The following is a 20,390-nucleotide window of genomic DNA, read 5'->3' on the forward strand; positions in this document are numbered from 1 at the left end:
AGTAGCCCCATCTCGAGTTACTTTCCATTAATATACTCACCTCTTTTCATTCATTGAGGCAATAGCATTTTTTGAACTCCTATTATGTGCCAGCCACCAGGTGCTAGGGATAGAACAATGAATAAAGCAGACAAAAATCCTTGTACTCATGAAGTTTTATTGTACTGAGAAAACACAGATGTTAACATGTAAACAAGTTGACAAGTCAGGTTATTTCAGATGCTAAGGACTATAAAGAAAAGAAAACATACCATTGACAATGACTAGTTAGGAAGGATGAAGAAGGCCTCTTTGAGGAGGTGACATTTGAGCTGAGACCCAAATGACCTGAAGTTGTCAGCTGGAGAGAAAAGCAAGTTCAAAGGTCATGAGGCAGAATAATCTTGGTATGTCTGGGAGACTGAGAGAAGGGAATGGTGGTTGAACACTGTGTGCAAGGGACAAAGTGCCCCAGAGGTGGCCAGAGTTCTGGGGGTGGGGGTGGGGTGCTGGGCTGGATCATGCAGTCCTGGGAGATCAGGGTGAGAATTTGACTTTTGGGAAGTTTTAAGCTAAGGAGGGATAGGGTCTCATTTACATTTTTGGAATTTTGCTCTGGTTGCTGTGTGGAGAATGGGCTCAAGAGGGAAGTGGTTAGGGGCTGGGAGGCCAGTTAGGAAGTTATCAAAGCCATCCATGCAATAGGAAATGGGGTCTCTTTGCAGGGGTGGCTGTGGAGATGAGGAGAAGTGAATGGACTTGGGGCACGTTTTGGGAGTAGAGCTGACATGACTTGAGAATAGATTCATGTGGTGGGTAAGGAAAGGGAAGGAAAGAGAGAAATCAACCCAGAATGACCTCTAGGCCTTTGGCCTGAGCATCTGGGTGGAGAGGGCACCATTATCTAAGACAGAGAAGACTTGAGAAGAAAGAGCATGACAGGTAAAAGTGAACACTTCTGTTTGGTCATGTTCGGCTTAAGATCACCCTCTTTCTTCAGAATGCTTGTTCCACTCTAACATTATCTTGTTTATTTTTTCTATTTGTTCATCATTAATTTCCTCCCTGTAAGAATCTTTGAAAGAGCAGGAACTTTGGTTATCTTGTTCATTGTTGGATCCCTAGAGGCCAGAACACTGACCGGTGCAGAGTATGTGCTCAACAGCTATTGGGATTTGTTGAGTCCCATTCAGTGGTTCTCAAACATACATCAGAACCACCTGGGAAGCTTATTAAACGTTCAGTATCAGCCCCTGCCTGAAGCCCTCCCCACCAGAACTCGGCTTTCGTGGGTCTGGGATTGTACTCAGGAAACTGCATATTTAGTTAGGACAGGAGATGGGCAGTGAGCTACAATCTAAACCCGTGGTTGAGGTATATTAGTATTCATTCAAATATTTACTTTAGAAACCACATTTCAGCACCATCCCAAAAGACTGAAAAGTGTGGCTTTAAGAATTCAATGGTATTCTCAAGTGCAGTTAAATCATAAGGTGTTCATTTTAAAGCTTTTGAGAGAAAACCATTGAAAGAATGCTGGGGTCCCTCCCATCTCATTTGACTTATGTGCTCTAATTGGAAAGGGTCTCGTAGGACACTCCTTCATGTGAAGAAAAATGGCTACCTGAGTGTGGAGACAATCCTCCTCTTCTTCCACATCTCCAAAGTGTGTCCCGCACCCATTGACAGGTATGTGAAATGCCTTTACTTGGTGATTATAGTAAATGTATGTTTTTGTCTGCACAGCATCTGTTCCCTTTTCCGCTAAGAGTGCCTCAGTATTCCTTTGTGGAACCTTTTTTCATCCCGTTCTTGCAGTGGGACCCTTCCCTTTCCCTGAGTGAGGGGTTGGCCTCAAGCTGGACCAACCAAATGTTCTCTCCCTAGCATTTAAATATTGAATAGAATGACACAAAAACTTAAGGAGATGAGTTCATTTTGAATGAGGTCCCTGAGGAGAATGTGATTAGATGCTGCTGCAAAGATCTTGCTTGACCTGGCTCCTGTCCTTTCCAAGACCTGATTCTTCAGCTTTACCTTCAATTTTATGAGCCGTGAGCCTTATTCTTCCAATAAATTCCTTTTGCCTAAGTGAATTAGACTGGTCTCAGTTGCTTGCAATATAATCTATGACACAGCAATTACAAACCTTGCAATCTGTCATTCGAGGTAAAACTTTCAAAACAAACCCTTCCTGAAAGCAGTAATACATTGACCTAAGTTTTCATTAAAGTGTAAACGTCTTATAGCAGAGACTGAACAGACAGATGAGAGTGAAAGGGCTCCGTGGCTTGACATTGGTTCCACCACTGAGGTACGAAAGAAAAGGATGGCTGGGACATGACACATAAATCCCACTTTACAAATTTGCCCTGAATTTACACATGAGATAAATAGCTTGCTGGAAACTCTCAACACTTTTATTTCATAGTTCCTGCTCAGCTCTCCCAGCTTCTGAATTTCTATCTTCAGACTAAACTTTCAGAGTAAGCCTTTCCAAAGCAGGGCATAATTACTGGGACACATAAACCTAACACATCAATTTATGAACATGAGAACTCATAATATTAAATTTAGTTCTCATTTCCTTCTGTGGCCCCTAGGGGGAAAAAAGAACATCCTGTCCTTTTAATCATTTCTGTTAAATCCTAGTCATTCGTTGACCTCTCCCCTCCCCCCATTTAAAAAAAGACCTGTAACTCTTTAAGACTCTTAAGAAATTAATAATTCATGTGTTGTAAGCAATATTTTCTTGAACAAGTTTCTCACACCCTCATTCTTAGTGATTGCTGGGATTAAGCGACAACAGACAGGATGCTGAACAAAGCCAAGAGCGTGCTGAGTGTGAACCACATCCACGGAGGGTAAGGAACACGTTATAGTTTAACAGGAGTGATAAAAATGACATCTAATCACTTGCAGAATATACGCAGTGTTAGTGGAGGTCAAATGTAAAAAGCAGTCTCATTAATTTAAACATTTTAATTTTTTTTTTTTTTTTTTTTTTTTTTGCGGTATGCGGGCCTCTCACTGTTGTGGCCTCTCCCGCTGCGGAGCACAGGCTCCGGCCACGCAGGCTCAGCGGCCATGGCTCACGGGCCCAGCCGCTCCGCGGCATGTGGGATCTTCCCAGACCGGGGCACGAACCCGTGTCCCCTGCATCGGCAGGCGGACTCTCAACCGCTGCGCCACCAGGGAAGCCCTAAACATTTTAATTTTTAACAGTGGTTGCTATTTGTGAAAACTAGCCATAACAATATTTGGCTATAAATCTGTACGGAGTCTGCATGGTCATTTTCCTCTCAGATGAGAGGGGTGGATCACCACTCTCATTATTAAAGCATAAAATAGTATTACAAGCATTTGCTGAACACTTACTATATTCCAGGTACTATTCAAAGTGCTTTATAATATAGGTATCTCATGTAATCTTTACAACAGCCCCATAAGGTATTATCCTATTATTCCTGTTACAAACAAGGGAACTGAAGCACTGAGAAATTAAGTAATTTGCCCAAGATCAAAGAGCTGGTAAATGGCAGAGGTTGGGTTTTAAATCCAGGCAGTAAAATGACTACAAAATCTGGGTTCTCAGCCCCTTCTCTTACCGCCTCCCAACACTGCTTAGCCAATTAGTGAAATAACACCTAGTGTTTCCTTCCACCTGTACTTGAGGCCCTTCTAACCCTCACTTTGAATGTTTAAAACTACATTTTGAAAACTATGTGAACTAGGTAACCAAAATAATTAGGCTTTCCAGATGCCAAATTACTTGGATATTAATTGTTAACTAAATGGTGAGCCTTTCCAGCAGCCTTGACAGAAATTTACTTACCCAGATTTTACAGTAAGTAAAATAGTAAGAATTTAGAGATCTAAACCAAGTCAAGTCTCCAAATGCATGAGCAAGGCCTTTGATTTTCAGATTCTGTTGAAGGGTTTATAAGCTGTTACAGTGGATTTGGGATGGAGGAATGGGTGGTGATCTCTCACAGAAAAGTGGGTTCTTTTTCTGATAGGTGGGTTTTACTTCTTTGCCAGAGAGATAATTGAGAGACCAGCCTGGGACTTGCATCTGTACTCACCTGGGTACAGAGTGAGGGTGACACATACATTAAACAACTTATTCTCGAACATTCAGAGGCTCTGCAGATACAGCGTAGATTTTCTGAGCCGGTCTCCCTGCAGTCTGGCCATGGCACAGCGTGCTTCAGCCCAGAAGGTGGGTAGTTTCTTGAAGACTCTTCTTACTCTTTTTTCTTTTCCTTGAAATGAGTTGTAGAATTGATCCAATTCTGACTGCTGTCTAAAAGACTGACAGAATTTTTACAGGATGTACCTCTAGTTGGGCCTGGCTTTTGTTTTTTCTGGGAGTATGCCAGCTCCTCTTCTCTCATGCCATTACTTTCTTTACATACAACATTAATACTCTTATTACTGGATTAGGAATCCAAGGCGTTAAAAAAAAAAAGAGAGAGAATGTAGGGTGATACCAAATGGTCCTGCCCTTGGTGACTTTGCTCTTAGAAGAGACAGGAGGAGGGAAAGAAAGGAAGAGATGGGAGGGCAAAACAAAGGCATGACTCCCTGCCTCTAATCATGTATTTGTTGTGGGGTATCAAGGTGGAACCTAGGTGAGCTAAAGGCACAAACAAAGGAGTGCAGACATATCTCGGAGATATCATGACTTCTGTTCCAGACCACCAAGATAAAGCTAATATCACAATAAAGAAAGTCACGTGAATTTTTTGGTTTCCCAGTGCATATAAAAGTGTGTTTACATTATACCCCAGTCCATTAAGTGTGCAATAGCATTGTCTAAAAAAAGGTACATACCTTAATTTAAAAATACTTTACTGCTAAAAAGATGCCAACCATCATCTGAGCCTTGTCAGTAGTAATCTTTTTGCAATAGTAACATCAAAGATCACTGATCACATGTCACTATAACATATATAATAATAATGAAAAAGCTTGAAATATTGTGAGAATTACCAAAATGTGACACAGAGACATAAATGAACAAATATTGTTGGAAAGATGTCATCAATAGGCTTGCTCGACGCAGGGTTGTCACAAACCTTCTATTTGTAAAAAAAAAAAAAAAAAAAATTGCAGTATCAGCAAAGTGCAATACAACAAAATATGTCTGTAAAAGGGATTCAAAATTATGTAGCTGAGTGCTAGAAAGGCTACAGTCATGGAAGTATGTGTGTTCAATGGAAAGGTCAGTGGAAGAGTCACCATGACGCTTGGGTTCCACACTAGTTAGTTGTGAACTTGAGCAGGTTACTTAAGGATTCTTAGCTTCTGTTTTCTGATCTGTGAAATGGGTGTGGGAATCAAATTATACATTTGTAGACTTGGAAATGGACTCAGAGGTCATTTGATCCAGGCTCTGATCCACTGCAAGAATTTTGTCTACAGTATTTTTGACAGAAAACCAATCACCCAACCTCCCATGAAAGGGCATTTATAATCTCTTTATTCTCCTTAAACTGAGCTAAGTTCTGTGTACCTCAGGAGGTACGTCAGGACCTCCATTCCTTGGCCACGGTTCTTTCCTATGAAGTTCTGAGTTGGCAACTTGGATGGCAACAGAGATAATACAATACAGTGGAAAGAGAATCGGATGAGCCTGAGTCTGGATCCCAACTCAAGCACTTACCTAGCTGTGAAATCTTGACCATTGCATCAGTTCTATGAGGCTCAGTTTCCTTATGTGTCTAATGGAGAAATTGCAACCCACCCTGCAAATTTGTGGGACAAGTAGAAATAATTTATGTAAAAGGCCTTCACATAGAGAGTGCTTAATAAAAAGACCATTAAGAGGATTCCTCTTCTTAGAATATAATAAAATCAATATTTATTGAGGCCTGAGGAGTTTATGGCATGTCCTTGTTACAATGGTTTGTTCTGAGATTTTTAGCTTTTCCTCTTGTTCCAGTCCTAAATAAATAACTACTTCCTATATATTTCGTTGCATTTCCCTTCCCAATAAATCTTCTCTTCCTTGTACAATTAGAAAAGGAGAAAGGAGCTTGAATTCAGACTTAATGAAATTGTAGGTGAGTGTATGCTAACCATTTAGGGAAAAAATCCACAGTAGAGGTGGAGTTTAATCTTCACTCTGAAACAGAGCGGCTTCTGAGTTTTGCTGTAAAGAAATTATTTGCTTCTGAAACAAAGCATAGTTGCTTAAATGTGCACCGGGAGGAGAGATTGTGGCAATATAGAGAGCATGTTCACTTTACTGAGGTGAAAGGAATTCTGTGAGTTAACCCAGAGCTGTGGATCCCACAGTCAGTCAAAACCTCATAGAGAGTTTCCTTAGGAGCAGAAGCTTTAAAGTGTGTCCTCTTAAATTTGGTCATAACTGTCAAAAATTAAAACATATGACTCTTTGATTAAGTAAGTCCACTTAAGAGACACTACCCTACAGAAATCCTTGTATGAGCATTTGAATGAGATAATTACAAGGATATTCACTGCCATGTGGTTTCCAATAGCAAACAAAAGAAACAACAATATAAATCTTTAAATAGGAGAACAGTAAAAACAATTTTAATGGATCCATAAAACAATACTATGCAGCACTGATGAAGCACGATGTTGACCTTGATATACTAACCTGGCATGGTGCCCATGATATATTGTTAAAGGAAAACAGTAGGTTGTAGAATAACATGCTGAGAGTAATGTCATATTTGTATATATACATACATACATATGTGAATGTACATATATTTGCCTGTGCAAATAGGTATAAATATATGTTATATGTTTTAGAAAAAGGTTTAGAATGTGTACATGAAACGGTTAATGTTAACAGTAGGTATTTACTTCTGAGAAGTGGGATTAGGAGGGTGAGAGACACTTTGATTTTTTATTTTAAATGTTATATATTTGAATGTTTTTACATGTGTAAATATTATTTGTATCATTTTGAAAAACAATGACATGAGAATAGCTGAATTCAGAAACATATATTTAAGCTCTTAGTTACTTTTTCCTAAGTTTCAGGAGTCCTCACTTGGAGAATACCTTTTCAAGGGAAATGGATAAAGTTAATCTGTTTCTTTTGGATGAAAAGAGTCTCAGAATTGAAAAATCATATTGTTTAACTCCCTAGAAATATACCCACCTATCCGAATCCTCAAGTCAAGGTGGGTATCTGGAACCCCTGACATCCCAGGGTTTCTTCACACTTTTCCACTGCTTTCTTTGGACCTCAGAGATGGCCAAAATTTTAACTAGAGTGCAAGTGTTTTCCTTGAAAGGAAGTGAGATTTGGTCATCAGATAACTTTCCACAACCTGATGTGTACACTTGGGGTTAAGTGCTGGTTACTATGAATAAAGCTCTGTGGCCCAGGAGCTCGCCTTCTCAAGTTCAGCACTGGAAACATCCGTCACCTACCATTTGCTAGATGAGAGTTCAGTTGATTAAAGAACGATGTTAATGAACACTTAGGTTTGAGTTTTTTCCCAAGGGACCAAATTGCCTCACACACAAAAAATACTCTTCACTAAATCAGACTTCATCACTAACTCCAGCTGGTTGCATCTTGAAACTATTCCACTAGTTGTAAAGGTTAGGGAACTAGAGGGTGTGTGTGATTGGTTAGTCATCAATTTGTTCATTCAGTTATTCATATATCTCTTCATTCAATTGTCAGCAGTAAAATATTGTAGTTAGCAGTCAGCTGGCGGCTTTGGAGTCAGAAATACTTGGGTTTGAATTCCTGGCCTGACACTGGTTATAGAATCTTGTCAAATTACATAATTATCCAAGCCTCCATTCCTCATCTATAAAATAGGGGTAGTTATCAAAATGTTGTTGTGAGGATGTTTAGAAGAGCATTTAAAGGGCCTAGCACAGTACCTGGCACATATTATACACACAATCAAAATTTACTACTGTCATTTAAAAAAATATTTATTAAGCACCTAGGGTGTGCCAAGTTTTGTGTCAGATTCTGAATTTTTAATATGATTAGGATATGATCCTTGCTTTTAAGAGGGTTAAGTTTAGATCAGAGGTGAATTCAGGGACTTCCTGAACTTGGATGGGAAAAAAAAATCACATATCTATTTTTCACTAACCTCTTAACTGAAATTTAACATTCTTTTAATTATGAATTTATACAACAAATCACAGAGGAATTCACAATATGTGTGACTCTGTCACCCACAGAAATCACAGACATTGTCATAGCACATTGTAGTTTTGCAGAAATTTTATTTAGTGCATCATTACTTCAAAATTGGAATAGTTATTAGACCCACTGCTGCCTCTGGGAATTGTGTTAATAAAGAAGCATAACATAGCTATACCTAAAATTTTATAATTTGAAAACTATATATTAGTTTATTTATTTTGTGGTCCTATGTATTGTATTTTATGCATTTAAAAACATTGTTTTGAAATGCATACATAACATACATTTACCATATATGAGGACATGGTAAATGTATGAGGCTGTCCATAAAAGCACTATTAATCACAATGAAAAGCAGAACAAAACTACATCTTCATCAATAGAAGAATGGATAAATCAGTGGTGGTATATTCATACAATGAAATACCACCCAGCAATGAGACTGAATGAACAATTGCTACATTCAGCAACATGGGTGAATCTCACAAACATAGATTGAGAAAAAGAAGCCAGATGTAAAACGGAGCATACTGTATGATTCAATTCATAAGAAGTTTAAAAACAGGCTAACTAATCTCTGGAGTTAGACATCAATATAGTGTTTACCCTTTTGTGGGGTGGCGGCTGGAATGGGTATGGGACTTTTGTATTATTTATTGATCCAGATGTTAGCAATGTCAATGTGTTCACTTTACACAAATGAATTGAGCTATCCATCTATAGCACTTATTTATAGTTGCTGTACTTTGGTAAACATTTACTTTTAAAAAGAGGGGTCCATAGGCTTCACCAGTCTGCCAAAGGGATTCATGGCACAGAAGAGATTAAGAACCTCTGGTCTAGGTGGAGACACAAATCCAGAGAAATTACTATAATACGAGGTTTCATACACACCCTAGACGTTCTAAGCCTTTCCTGATCCCAGTATTCTATTGATCTCTTAAGTATAATTCATACTTTTGAAACCAAGAATCCTGTATTTGTACATTGAAAGTATGGTCACTGCAGCTGTAGGAAAAGAACTACAAAGTACTGTGAAAACACAGAGAAGGGAACCATTAGTTTTGCCAAGGGTGGTCAGAAAGGAATCTCATGGAGGAGGTGATATTTGAGTGGAACCTCAAAGGATAAGTCGACTTTCAACTAAAGGGCTTCCTGTCAGAGGGAGCAGCATCAGGAAAAATATAGGAAGCATGCTGTTTGGAGAACATTGAGTCATCTGGTGTGGCTGGATCCTGGGGAAGATAGTTGGGGATGGGGGAGGAGGGGGACAAGTGGGAGATACATGAAAGACTGTGTGTCGTGCTAAGGGGAAGCAACCAATGCTGGCTGTTTGTTTTTACTTTTTGTTGAAGGAAAAGACATAGAGAAGTGTGCCTAAAACGTAAGTATACAGCTTGATAGATTTTCACAAAGTGAACACATCTATTTTACTAGCACCCCAATCATGATATAGGACATTAACAACATCCCAAAAGCCCCTTTCATGATCCCTACCAATCCCAACAATTGCTCCTCACTTTATTGAGGTATGATGACATGTAAAAAGCTATACATATTTAATGTATACAACTCAATGAGTTTGGAGATAAATATACACTATGAATCCATCACCACCATCAAAGCCATAAGCATATCCATCACCTCCCAAATCTTCCTCCCACCCCCTTTATTATAATTATCATTCTGTGTGTTGTAAGAAAGTTTAACATAAGACATACTCTCTTAGCAAATTTCAAGTGTACAATACAGTATTGTTAGCTATAAGAACTATATTATATAGTAGAGTTCTAGAACTTATTTAATCTTGCAGAACTGAAACTTTGTACCCTTTGACTATCACCTCCCCATTTCACCTTTCTCTAGCAATCACCATTCTACTCTATGCTTCTATGAGCTTCACGATTTTAGCTTCCACATATAAGTGAGGTCATGCAGTATTTGTCTTTCTGTGTCTGGCTTATTTAGTTTAGCTAATGTTCTCCAGGTCTATCCATGTTGTCACAAGAGGCAAGATTTCCTTTTTTTTTAAAGGTTGGTAATATTCCATTGGGTGTATGTATCACGCTTTCTTTATCCATTCATCTGTCGACAGACACTTAGGTTGTTTCCCTGTCTTAGTTATAGAGAATAATGCTACAAAATGAACATGGGAGTGCAGGAACTCTTTGGGATCCTGATTTCAATTCCTTTGGATAAATACCCCAAATTGGGATTGCAGTGTCATATACAATAATTCTATTTTTAACATTCTGAGGAAGCGCCGTACTGTTCTCCATAGTGGCCGCACCAATTTACATTCCCACCAATAGTGTATGAAGGTTCTCTTATCTCCACATCCTCACCAGTACTTATCTTTTGGGGCTTTTTAAAGAAATAGCCATCCTAACATGTGTGAGGTGATATCTCATTGTGCTTTTGATTTGCATTTCCCTCAAGATTAGTGATGTTGAACACCTTTTCACATACCTGTTGGCCACTATTGTGACCTCTGACACCATAGATTGCTTTTGCTGGGTTTTGTGCTTTATTTAACATATGTACTCTTTTGTGTCTGGCTCTTTCACTCATGTTGATAAGTGAAACATGATGTCATTGTATGTAGTTATGGATCATTGCCACCTAAGTTTTAAGCAGGAGAGTGGCTTGGGCTGACCTCTGTGTTAGAAAAATCACTCTAGCAGCTTGGGGGAGGGTGGGGTGGAAAGATAAGAAAGAAGTTCCATGCGGGAGCTAGAGCAATAATCGAGGTGAGAGATGATGAGGGCTTGACCCAGGGCTCAGGCAGTGGGAATGGAGAAGAGGCGGACAGATCAGAGTCACCCTGAGCTCTGGAGAAGCAATTCAAAACATATGTGCCATTTACAGTGTCCTTCAAACACAGAGGAGAGAGCTCAGAACGAGATCAACATTAATTGACCACAACATTAGTTTGGGTGTTTGTCAAGATTTAAATGAAACAAGCTACATTCCTCTAAGAGTTATTGTCATAGATGACAAGGATGAGACAGACCAAAAGCCAAAGCAATGTGGATAAATGAAGCCTGTCCCGCGAGACTTTAATGACCTCAACTGATATTGGAGGACTTTTGTAGTTGAGCTATTTTTCTTAAATATTTTTTGAGTAGTGGAGTTTCAACATAAAATTTAGATTAGTTAGAAAAACAAAATCAGGATTGAAGAGACAGCAGGGATAGGGGAGAATTTCAGCAGAAATTTGGGAGAAATGAGGCTGATGAGGGTATGAGATGGTTATGTAGGGTAGAGAGATGGGGAGATAGTTGATGAAGCATGAAGTGAGAGCATCTATCTTATTGTTATGCTTCTCAAACTCAGGTATGCACACCCCTGACAACGTGTCAGGAGGAACCTGAGTCATCTGATAAATATGGTACATCTTGCTGGAGTGTCTCCAGGGTTGAGGAGAAGGATGCCATGTATATGAAAGCAAACAATAGGTTATGGAGTAGAATACAAATTTTATGTGAAGTGTCAAGATAAAACACAAGACTTCGAATAATTTTCTAGCCAAATTGCTTTGACTGGGGACTTCCCTGGTGGTCCAGTGGTTGAGAACCTGTCTTGCAATGTAAGGGACACCGGTTCGATCACTGGTCGGGGAACTAAGATCCCACATGCCTCTGGGCAGCCAAGCTCACGTGCCACAACTAGAGAGCCCACACACTCTGGATCCTGCGTGCCACAGCTAGAGAGAAGCCGGTGCGCTGCAACTAAGACCCGACACAGCCAAAAAAAAAAAAAAAAAAAGTAAATAAAGCATTGCCTCTGCTTTAAAAAAAAAAATGCTTTGACCTTCAGGCCCAATGCTCCCCTTTGCATTCAATACATGGAATTCAGAGGAAAAGTTTTAAGAAGCCTCATCTCCATCATTTCCAACTCCATGCTGCACTCCAGGATACTAGGACCTCCACTGAACTCAGTTCCAGATTGGGTGTTGTTACTCATTCAGTAACATTCCTCTCTTCCTTTACTCATTCATTCCAACAATATTAAGTAAGAGCTTACCACATACTAGCAGCTGAGAGTTGTTTTTCTCGTATAACATTGTAAGCTCCAAAAAGGACTGTGCCTTAAAACAAACAAACAAACAAACAAAACTTAGAGTCCGCTTAGCATTTGTCAAATCTTGCATATATCAGATGTGCTATTTGTTGACATGAAATGAAATGAGATCTTTGCAAAAACCCGTGGAGGAGTTAGGAGAGAGACAATAAAGGAGAGAGAATGGGATGCGTATATGTGAACTAACTGCTAACCATATGAACCAAACATATTGTTTCATCCATGAACAACTCTGAGATAGACTTTAAATTATAACCATTTTATAGCCATGGAAGTTGAGGTTGAGAATGAATAAAGTAACTTGTTTGAAGTAACACAGTTAGTGACAGAGCACAGATTCAATCCCAGCTTTGTCTGATGCTAAAGTCCATGGAGAACATTTATGGAAGTGTAAAATGCATATCCCCTTTGACCCAGTAATTCTACTTGTAGGAATTTATCCTCGGATCTTGTGATTTATAATAAGAAACATATATTTGGTCTACGTCCCATTTCTGGCACACAGCTCCTAAAACTCTTGGAATTTCCTAAGTGATGAGAGAGATAAAGATGTCTTTTGTTCTGTTAATGAGGTGACTAGTGTATCACATCTAAGGATGGAGTCTGGTTGCCAGAGGAGCAAACCATGTGATTAGAGGGTTGGAACTTTGAGTCACAGCCCCTTCCCTTTCCCCACCTTGAGCTTAATCACCAATGGACAATAATCTTCATTCCTCTGTAATGAAGCCTCCCTAAAAACTCAAAAAGGATGGGGTTCAGAGGACTTCCTGTTTGGTGAATATGTGCAGTTTCGCGGAGAGTGGCACTCTCAGAGAGCACGGAAGCTCTGTGCCCTTTCCCCATACCTTGCCCTGTGCATCTCTTCTGTCTGGCTGTCCCTGAGTTGTACCTTTTATAATAAACCAGTGATCTAGTAAGTAAAATGTTTCTTTGAGTTCTGTGAGCTGCTTTAGCAAATGAATTGAACCCAAGGAGGGAGTCTTTGGAACTCTGAATATATAGTGGTCAGTCAGAAGCACAGGTCAGAAGCATCTGGAATTGTGTCTGAAGTGGAAGTCTGAGCCCTTAACCTGTAGAATTTGATGCTATCTCTAGGGTAGATGGTGTCAGAATTGAGTTGAATTGTAGGATACTCAGTTGGTGTCAAAGAATTGCTTGGTGGTGTGGGGAATACCACACCCCGCCTCCACATTGTAAATTGGGTGCAGAATCGATAATCCTGTGGATATACTGAAATAGGTGCTCAAAGATACAAACACAAGAATGTTCATTTCAGTGCTGACTACAATAACACTAAACTGAAAATAATCTAAATATTCTTTATTGGTGAATTGGTTGAATAACTTAGGGAATATCTGTACAGAAAGAGGCATAGTTATATATACTGATATGGAAGGCTATTCAGGATACATTGTTAGTTGAAGAAAAACAAGTGTAGAACAGCATACATTATTTGATTATATTTTCTCTTTTAGAAAACAAATGCATAAATCATATATGCATGCATGTACAGGCACCAAAAATTCTGGAGGACTACCCAACTTTAACAAAGATTCCTCTGGGGAAGTGATGTGAAACTCTGCTCAAAGAAAGAGAGGTCTCTTTTTTTCCATTTTATTTTCTTTATAAATTATGTGAAAGTAAATTTTAAAACATGACTATGTATTACTTTCATAATAACAGGAAACAAGTTAATAAATTGCATAAAGATAAAGCCTTTTTTTAACACTCCATGATGCATGGAGTAAGTAAAATTCCCAAGGACAGGGAAACAGGAGAGAAGAGAGTTGAAAAAAAGCAGAAGGAGCTAAGAGGCAAAAGAATCAAGGAAAGGAGTAATGTTAGCATTAGGGAAGCTCATGCCAAGGCTTTTATTTTTATTTTTTACTTCTTATTGGTTTCTATTTAAACAATGGAAATCTAATGTCTCATGGTTCTGGGAACTGCAAGTCCAAGATCAAGGTATCGGCAGGGTTAGTTCCTTCTTGCGGCTTTGAGGAAGAAGCTGTTCTCTGCCTTTCCGCTAGCTTCTGGCAATCTCTGGTATTCCTTGGCTTGTAGATCTCTGCCTTCATGTTCACATGGTATTCTCCCTGGGTGTGTGCCTGTTTCCAGATTTCCTCTTTTTATAAAAACACTAGTCATATTGGCACCCACCTTACTCTAGTATGACCTCACCTTAACTAATTACATCTGCAAGGACCCTATTCCTGAATAAGGTTACTTTCTGAAGTACTGGAGGTTAGTTAGGACTTCAACATGTACATATTTCAGCCAGGAAGGAGGACATAAAATTCAACCCATAAAAGCAGATATAAAAATTTTTGTGATCAGGGGCTTCCCTGGTGACACAGTGGTTGAGAGTCCACCTGCCGATGCAGGGGACACGGGTTCGTGGCCCGGTCCGGGAGGATCCCACATGCCGCAGAGCGGCTGGGCCCGTGAGCCATGGCTGCTGAGCCTGGGCGTCCGGAGCCTGTGCTCTGCAACGGGAGAGGCCACAACAGTGAGAGGTCTGCGTACCGCTAAAAAAAAAAAAAAAAAAAAATGTTATCTGTGTCATGTGCAAAGATTTGAACTTTAGGATTGTGGATTTCTCCACTTTAGAGATAAACCAATTTTTTTCCTGTGAAATAATCAACACACTAGTTTTAAAGTTTTGGTCAAAATCATATTTTATGCAAAGGAACTCTGGGAATATTGAAAAAACTGGAAGAACAGATATCTCAAGTTGACTGGAGATCAATATGAGCTGAGTGGAAACTTGAGATACTGAGAAGAACAATACATAAATACTTGGTTCTGGTTTTCTTTCATTTGCTGTCTACTTACCCTGCTTTAAAGCAGGCTAATGCTTTTCGCTGCCTTAATGCTCTGAGATTTTACCAGTGAACCTTCACAATTTTACTGAAGTATAATGAGACTATAATAGCTGTATGTATGCTTGTAACAAACTGTACAGAACTTAGACACTTCCCATCTCTTTCTCTCTCCCTCCCTCCCTCTCTCTCTCTCTCCTCTCTCTCCTTTCTTATTTTTTTTTAATTAAAAGAAACTTAACTGTGGTAAATACACATAGCAATAACCATCTTAACCATTTTTAAGTGTACAGTTCAGTATTGTTCAGTATCTTCACATTGTCTGCAGCCAATCTCCAGAACTTTTTCACCTTGCAAAACTGAAACTCTATACTACCCATTAAACAGCAACTCCCCATTTCCTAGTGCCCCCGACCCCTGGCAACCACCATTCTACCTTCCATCTTTATTAATTTGGCTTCCTTATATATCTCATATAAGTGGACTCATACAGTATTTGTCGTTTTGTGCCTGGCATAGCGTCTTTAAGATTTCTCCATGTTGTAGCCTGTGTCAGAATTTCCTTCCTTTTTAAGGATGAATAATATTCCATTATATATATCACATCTTATTTATCCATTCATCCATTGATAGACACTTGGGGTGCTTCCAGTTTTTGGCTATTGTAAAACATACTACTGTGATCATGTGTGTACAAATATCTCTTCAAGATCCTGCTTTCAATTCTTTTGGATATATACCCAGAAATGGAACTGCTGAATCACATGTAATTCTCTTTTTGAGGAGCTGCCATACTGTCACAAGGCTTTTAAATTGTTATATACTTACTGCTTGGTTAGAAAGATAGAAGGCAAGAAGGTGGCTGTTTTTTCAATATATAAACCACACAACATCCAGGGAAGTAGCCTTGCCATCAGTAGAATCAAGACATTTTTTTTTTTAAAGAACTCTATGACACCTACAGCAAATGTAGGAGTATTCTCTAGACTGTTTCCCTGAGAAGTGGAGAAGGAAAAGCAGCTGCTGACTAAGTTGCTTAAGGATCTAAGTATTTTCTACTAGGAAATATTTATCCATTTGGTAGAGCTGCAAGTTCTGGGGAGTGCTCTCATTAGAAAACAGCGATGATTCCAGGAAAACTTGGAAGAATCACCATGGTGATGGAGAGTGACCCATTTAAAGTGTAAGGCCTATTGTGAATTGAACTTCAAAAGATGTCTGTACAAAAGTTTCTGTTTCATTTTTCGTTGGACAAACGATATGAAGTAAGGTAACATTATTATTATTATCTCCATCTCTCTTGCAGTCTAATGTACTAGGGAGATCCTTCAGCGTCTAGTCCTGGCTTGGCTACTCCGTGGCTGCCAGTGAGTTGAGCAGACCACTTAAACTCTCCAACCTCAGAGGGTTGACCTAAAGTACCGCTAACATCCCTTTAGTTTGTGGATTTACTTCTATGCATATTTATAATTGATTTTTTTTAAATGTTGGGGGTAGGAGTTTATTAATTAATTTATTTACTTTTGCTGTGTTGCGTCTTTCGTTTCTGTGCGAGGGCCTTCTCTAGTTGTGGCAAGTGGGGGCCACTCTTCATCGCGGCCTCTCACTATAGCGGCCTCTCTTGTTGCGGAGCACAGGCTCCAGACGCGCAGGCTCAGTAGTTGTGGCTCACGGGCCTAGTTGCTCCGCGGCATGTGGGATCTTCCCAGACCAGGGCTCGAACCCGTGTCCCCTGCATTGGGAGGCAGATTCTCAACCATGGCGCCACCAGGGAAGCCCTATAATTGCTTTTTGTTCGCTACTTACTTTCTCTGGAACTTGGCTGTTAGGCAAACTCAATCAGACACAGTGGAAAATGAAGAAATAAGCCAAAAGATGCCGAATGGACAAGCACAACATCAAAGTCCATGTGCTAAAGCTCCGTCACGTTATTGCTTTCCTGGGACCTCAGGTGCACAGGGTTGTGTTGATCACACTCATGGGTTCACGCAGTCTTTCTTCCTTAGTCTGGACAAGGCCCTTCTCTGTTTATCTTACTCTATTATTTTCTTCTCCTTCATCTCCTATCCCCCTTCTCATTTCCAGCACTGTGCTTGATGGTATAAATGGACTATTGTATTTAATTCTAATGGCAATGCTATAAGGTAGGCAATGGTGTTACCCCCATCTTACATATGGGGAAACTAAGGCTTATGGAGATTAAGGGGCTGGGGAAGAATTTCATCCAGATAGACAGATCCAGAATCTACACTTCTAAACACTACGCCATCTAATCAGAAAACTTGTTTAAAATACAATTTGTCTCTAAGTTATTCTGAACTGCATGTAGGAAACTCCCCCTTCCATTCTTCAAAGAAAATGTTAACAGATCTATTTTGAGGCACTTTGCTTTTCCTCATTCATCTTTTGCAGAACTTGATCACCAACTCAGGTCACCAGCTCTTTGGATTTCCTTTTCCTCCTTTCCATTTCTCTTGAGAAACTTGGAGTTATGATGGTCAGCTTGGCCCTTGACTCTATTGCTTGCTGGGGACATAACTGAAATGCTAAAAGATAGCATTTTCTCTCCATAAACAGAACACCTTTCCTCTCACATTGTTCTCTTTCTGCATGTCACTTGTAAGAAGACGATTGCTGATGTACAGAATATGCTCTTGAAGTCACCTTTCTCCCCTGGATGAAGAGTGTAGGGATTTATAATAGAATGGAGTGCACGTCACCTTTTAGGTAAATCCACCCCAAATTGATGGTTAGCTAATGCGATGGCCACTTGACATTCCTGGCATTCTTAACACAACTCTGATATGAGAAGGTACCAGATTGTTGGGGTAGGCTGCATTTTCTTTGTGAGCCCTCGTGGGAGGGGAGGACGTTCCTGAGGGAGATGCAGGGGCAGAAGAGGCTAAGGGCTTTGTTGATTAGGAAGATTCTTCCCACAGTAGTCTGAAGATGGATTACTAGGGTGGGGAGGTCAGATCATAGTTGAGAGGAGCCCAATGACAAATATTAATGATAATGATGATGATGAGCTTTGGATCCAAGGTTTAAGGTAAAGATAGAATGGGAGAATGCCTTTTGAAGGGGGTGATTGAGAAGATCTACTGTGGGACCATATAAAGGTGCCCAGGTCTGGGCACCTTGAGTGGTTCAGGATTTTACCCATATGTGGAGACAGAGGACCCTGGGGCAGCCCTCCTGACCGGCGCCAAGCATCCATGAATTCAGGCCAGGGCCACACCCTGTCCCTAGAATCATCTCTTTACTATCTTCTTCCCGGTTTTAAGGCCATGCTGTTATATAATTTGGATATACCAGCCAGAGGTAATTTTCTGCTTGAGACAATCATATTTTATGTTGGGTAGGTTTGACTGGGTAAAAGTCTTCTTTCTTCAAGTGAGCATTTTATGCTGTTCATTGTAGAAAGTCCTTGTGGAGACATTTTTGCAAATGATGGAATCCAGCTCTTCCCCTAAGAGAGTGATCCCTAAGAATTCCCAGACCTTGCAAGAAAATCATGCATCCCCAGCCCTAAATTCATTTAGAGTCCCATCAGAGCGTTCTAATGCAATTTTTATAAAGTGTCTTTTATTTTGTACTTAGTTCCCCTGTAACAAATGAGTCAGTGTTTTTCAAAAAATTTTAAACGTATGCAGAACCATTTTGGTCTTTGTTTTGAACAGCCGCTCAGAAGCCAAAACCGGTAACCCTGTCCTGTCTCCCCACTGCTTTGCTGTAAAGATAACTTTCCTCTGTGCGGATCACCATGGTTCCTCTGACAGGAATGAGCAACTCTCAACCAGCCAAACTGTTGACCAGGTGAAAGAAGCACCTCACAAGTCTCTGTAAAATATTGCCCAGGAATTATCTTTAACACTTGTGTGCTCTGTTCCGGGAAGGTCCGAAAACAACAATAGTTTAAAAAAGAACTTTAGGGCCGAGCTCGGTTCCCTTTGTGATTCACGAGGTATTCTACACTAGGGTTTCTTTGGAAGCCTCTTCTTGTGAGTTTAAGTAGGGAAGCCGACTGGAGCCTCACCATTAAACGGTGGTTGGGTACAATAAACCCCTGAGGACTAGTCAAAGACGGATTCACTTGATGCCAAATTCTTTTCTATCACCCAAGAGTGGCCAACGAGACCAAGGGTGGGAGTGGGAATTCACCAGGGTTTTCAACAAAGCGTTCCAATAAATTAAAAAACAAACCACCTTTGTTAGAATGAAAAAAAAAGTGTTTGTAATGCTTGTTGGTTAGAGCGCCCTCATGTGTCTCAGAGTGGTAATATCATTTCAGGGTTTTCAAAGGGCATAAAACGCTCTTCTAGTCATGCCAACACCATTGAATGGCATTCTCTTCCTTCCCATTTGTTTCCATGGCCACAAATGAAGCTCCTTCTTCTTTAGGTGTTAGAATTTCCAGTGTAATGATTATTATTTTTTTTTACCAGAGGCTGCAAACATAAACAATTTCAGTTTTCAGAGTCTACTTATATGCATGTTCAATAAATACTTGCTGAATTAGTGCTCATTTAAATCTCAGTTTCTGCCCCAAAGTGAAAATAATCCCAATGCCCATCATCTGGTGAATGGATAAATAAATTGTGGTAACCCATACCATGGGATGCTACTTAGTAATAAATAGGAAAGAACTACTGACATATACAACAACCAAAGAGTGCATATTGTAAGATTCAATTTATGTGATACTCTGGAATACAGACATATCAAATCAGCGGTAGTCAGGGGCTGGGGGAAAGGGGGTGGGATTGGCTGCAAAGGGTTACAAGGGCACTTTTGGGAGAGATGGAAATGTTCTATATCTTATTTGATGTTGGTTACCTGATTGTATACATTAGTCAAAACTCAGAACTGGCATTGGTGGTATGATATTGAGAATAGCTTCTAAAACTCATCGAACCGTACACTCAAGAAAAGTGAAATTTACTGCATATAAATTATACTTCAATAAGCCTCACTAAAATTTTTTCAATTCCTTAAAGAATCACCATGGACTTCTTCCAATCTACAAATCCCCAACGCTTCTGGGTTAGCCTCTTGGCCTCCTTTTCTTTGCCCATCTGTAAAAGACACCAGGATGAACTCTTATGAGTCTGCAAGTTCTAGCCCAATTCAAATCCCCAGTGGGGCCAGAATGCATTCCAAGCAGTCTGCTCCCTGACTCTGCCATCGTGCCGGAGACGGTGTGTGCAGTGACACGAAGCCTCCCTGGTATTTGGATATTGAAAAGGAAAACTTCAAAGTTCCAGGCCAGTGCTAGCCCTGCTAGCAACAAGCGGGAACCCACTGAGAGGAACTGAGATCTGGGCCCTGAGGGCAAACTTGTACTGTCA

At 40.0% G+C, this 20,390-nt stretch overlaps 1 long non-coding RNA gene across 1 annotated transcript in view; it reads left to right on the forward strand.

The window, feature by feature from the left end:
• Positions 1–20,390, forward strand: part of LOC141276797 (uncharacterized) — a 43,060-nt gene that overhangs the window by 6,663 nt on the left and 16,007 nt on the right. Inside the window, exons 3-4 of the long non-coding RNA XR_012326908.1 lie at positions 1,563–1,668; positions 2,763–2,843. This is a non-coding gene — a long non-coding RNA (uncharacterized lncRNA). The remainder of the gene's footprint in view (positions 1–1,562; positions 1,669–2,762; positions 2,844–20,390) is intronic.

Source organism: Tursiops truncatus, chromosome 16, assembly GCF_011762595.2.
Source record: "Tursiops truncatus isolate mTurTru1 chromosome 16, mTurTru1.mat.Y, whole genome shotgun sequence".
Classification (NCBI taxonomy): domain Eukaryota; kingdom Metazoa; phylum Chordata; class Mammalia; order Artiodactyla; family Delphinidae; genus Tursiops; species Tursiops truncatus.